At 36.9% G+C, this 3,715-nt stretch overlaps 1 pseudogene; it reads right to left on the minus strand.

Annotated features, from left to right (window-relative positions):
* Nucleotides 1–2,367: 2,367 nt before the first annotated feature.
* On the minus strand, nt 2,368–2,486 carry LOC114052533 (annotated as a pseudogene).
* Between the last annotated feature and the right edge of the window lie 1,229 nt (nt 2,487–3,715).

Genomic DNA, 3,715 nt, shown 5'->3' on the forward strand with positions numbered 1-3,715 from the left:
GAGGGAGAATAATTACAGCCAATTTCTCTGATTAAGTTCTCATTTCTGAGACCTTATGTCAAGTTCCTTCTCTGCCACCCAGCTTCCCCCATTAGATTGTAAGCTCCTGCAGGGCAGTGAACTGCCTTTGCTTTTATTTGTATTTATATCCCCAGCACTTAGCACAGTACCTGGCGCATAGTCATCACTTAATAAATATTTATTGACTAACATTTAAGTAACTGATTCAAATTTATAAGAATAAGCCATTCCTCAATTCATAGGGAAGGGGGGGATGGGGAGGAGGAGAATAAGCATTTATAAGCTTACAATGTGTCAGGCACTGTGCTAAGTGCTTCGTCACCCCCCTTCCCCAATATTTCAGTTAATCTTCACAACAGCCCTGTGAAGTAGGTGCTATTATCCCCATTTTCCAATTGAGGAAATTGAGGCAGTTTGGATGACCTGCCCAAGGTCACACAGCTGTTAAGTATCTGAGGGCAGATTTGAACTGGTCTTGAGCTCTATCCATTGCACCACCAGCTGTCACTTAATAAATGACCAGATAAATGGCCAAATAAAAACAAGCAATAAGAAAAATGCTACAAATCACTAATAATTAGAGAAATGCAAATTAAAGCTAATACCCTAAATTTGCCTCTTGACAGTCATTCTCCAGTAGATAAGTGGATAAGAAGGTCAAAAATGGCATGACAAATTATTAGCAACCATATGGAAAGATTGCTCCAAATCACAAAAATCAATTCCTTAACATAGAAGTGGTCAAAGAATGTGAACAAACTTCTCAAAAGAATGGTGAACTGTTAATTACCATATGAAAGAGCTCCAAATCACTAGTAATAGGAGAAATGCAAATTAAAACAACTCAGTTTCCTTTCACAGCAAGCAATGTAGCCAAGAAGGCAGAAGATGAGAGTAGACAATATTGGAGGCATTGAAGGAAGAGAGGCATGATCCTGAATTTTTAGTAGAGCTGTGAATTAGTGCGACCATTTTTGGAAAGCAATTTGGAATTATGCAAATAAAGTAACCAAAATGTTCATCATACCCTTTTTAACCTGAAGAGTCCACTATTAGTCATATAGCCCAAAGAGGTCATTGACAAGAAAGCCACTATATATGCGTGCTCTCTCTCGCACACGCATGCACACGCATACACACACATACACGTATAAATGTAGCAGCACTTTTTATAATAGTAAAGAAATGAAAACATATCCATTGATTGAGGAATAGCAAAGCAAAATTGTGTCACATGAATGTAATAGAATATTGTTGTTCTGTCATGTCCAACTCTTCATGACCCCATTTGGGGTTTTTTTGACAAATATACTGGAGTGATTTGCCAATTCCTTCTCCTGCTCATTTTACAGATGGGGAAATGAGGCAAACAGGGTTAATTAACTTGCCCAGGTTCACACAACTAGTAAGTGTCTGAAGCCAGATTTTAATTCAGAAAGATGAGTCTTCTGATTCCAATCCTAGTGCTCCACACTCTGCACCACCTACCTGCCCTATTTACTGTTCTGTAAGAAATAATATGAATACAAAGAAGACTTAGATGAAGTGACGAAGAGTGAATTAAGCAGAACCAAGAAAACTACACAATGACTGCAGCAATGTAAATGGAAAGAACAATCACAAAATAAAAGTGAATGTTACAAAATTACAAAGAACAAGCATAAGTCAAAGAAGAGATAGAAAACCCCACTCTTTTGCAGAAGTGGGTGGTCATGGATTTTGGAACATTGCATATATATATTTTTTTGTTCCAAAAACTTTCTGAATTATTTATTCTTTTTTTAAAATTTTCAGTTCCAAATTTTCTCCATCACCCATTGTGAAGAAATGTGATATCAGTTATACATATGAAATCATGCAAAACATTTTGATATTAACCATGTTGAAAAAAAAAGCAAGAAAAATAAAGTGAAAAAATTACACTTCAAAAAAATCTGCATTCAGACTTCATGAGATATTTCTCTGGAGGTAGATAGAATTTTTCGCCATAAATCCTTCAGAATGGGCTTGGGTCATTGTATTGATCAGATAGCTAGGTCTTTCATAGTTGATCATTGTTACAATATTGTTCTTACTGTGTACAATGTTATGGTTCTGCTCACTTCTCTCTGTATCAGTTCGTATAGGTCTTCCCATGTTTTTCCAAAACTCCCCCTCATCATTTCTTATAGCACAATAGTACTCCACCATAATTTTGTGCCATGGCTTGTTCATCCATTACCCAATTAATGAGCATCTCTTTGATTGCTATTTATTTGCCACCACAAAAAGAGTTGCTATAAATATTTTTGTATATATAAGTCCTTTTTCTTTGATCCCTTGGTGTATAGACCAATTGGTGGTATTGCTCTGTCATGGTTAGATGCCACAGAGTAGGTGGCAATGCCTTAACCATATATGTGTTGTAAAGGCCACGAAGACCTCTTTCATCTTTATCAAGGGGAGTGCTAACTTTCATGGATCCAGAGGAGATAGTGAAGCTGGTGACTTTGCACATTGCTGCCTCACTTAAAGCTAATTGACTTGCAAGTCATGGTGTCACCTTCCTAATGTCATGGTCCTCTTTGAGAACAAAGGACAAATAATAGCAAAAACAGCAACTGCAGCATTGCCTGGTCAAAGAGTATGCAATTTTATAGCCCTTTGGGTATAGTTCCAAATTGCTGTACAGAACAGGTGGATCAGCTCACAGCTCCACCAACAATGCATTAATGTCCCTCTTTCTACATCCTCTCCAGCATTTGTCATTTTCCTTTCTGTCACATTAGCCAATCTGATAGGTATGTAGTGGTACCTCAGAGTTGTTTGTTTGCATTTCTGTAATCTACAGCGATTTAGATCATTTTTTTCATGACTATATGATTTCTTCTTCTGAAAACTGCTTGTTTATGTCCTTTGACTATCAATTGGGAATGGTGCTTATTTTTATAAATTTGACTCAGTTGTCTATATATGAGAAATGAGGCCTTTATCGGAGAAATTTGCTGTAAAATTTTTTTCCTCTTCTAGTCTTGGCTGCATTGGTTTTGTTTGTGCAAAACCTTTTTAATTTAATGTAATCAATTATCCATTGTACATCCCTTAATACTCTCTCTCTCCTCTCTGAGAGGTAAAAATTTCCCATGTGCCTTTAATTTGCTTATGATATCACCCTTTATGTCTAAACACATACCCATTTTGACCTTATCTTGATATATGGTGTGAGATGTTGGTCTATACCTAATTTCTGCCAAACTGCTTTCCAGTTTTCCCAGAAATTTTTTTTTTTGCATTTTTTTTTGGGTGAGGCAATTGGGGTTAAGTGACTTGCCCAGGGTCACACAGCTAGTGAGTATTATATGTCTGAGCCTGGATTTGAACTTGGGTCCTCCTGACTCTAGGGCAGGTGCTCCATCCACTGTGCCACCTAGCTGCCCCCAGAAATTTTTTTCCAAATAGTGCATTTTTGTTCCAAAAGCTTGGATTTGGGGTTTATCAAACACTAGATTACTATTGTCATTTACTACTATGTGTTGTGCATCTCATCTATTCCATTGATCTGCCACTCTGTTTCTTAGCCAGTACTAGATTGTTTTGATGATGACCACTTTGTGTTTTCAGTTTGAGATCTGATACAGCTAAGATACATCCTTCATATTTTTTTTTCATTGATTCCCTTGATAGTCTTGACTTTTTTTTCCTTTTGGTTGGATTT

Source organism: Vombatus ursinus, unplaced genomic scaffold (assembly GCF_900497805.2).
Source record: "Vombatus ursinus unplaced genomic scaffold, bare-nosed wombat genome assembly UNPS02014807.1, whole genome shotgun sequence".
NCBI lineage: Eukaryota > Metazoa > Chordata > Mammalia > Diprotodontia > Vombatidae > Vombatus > Vombatus ursinus.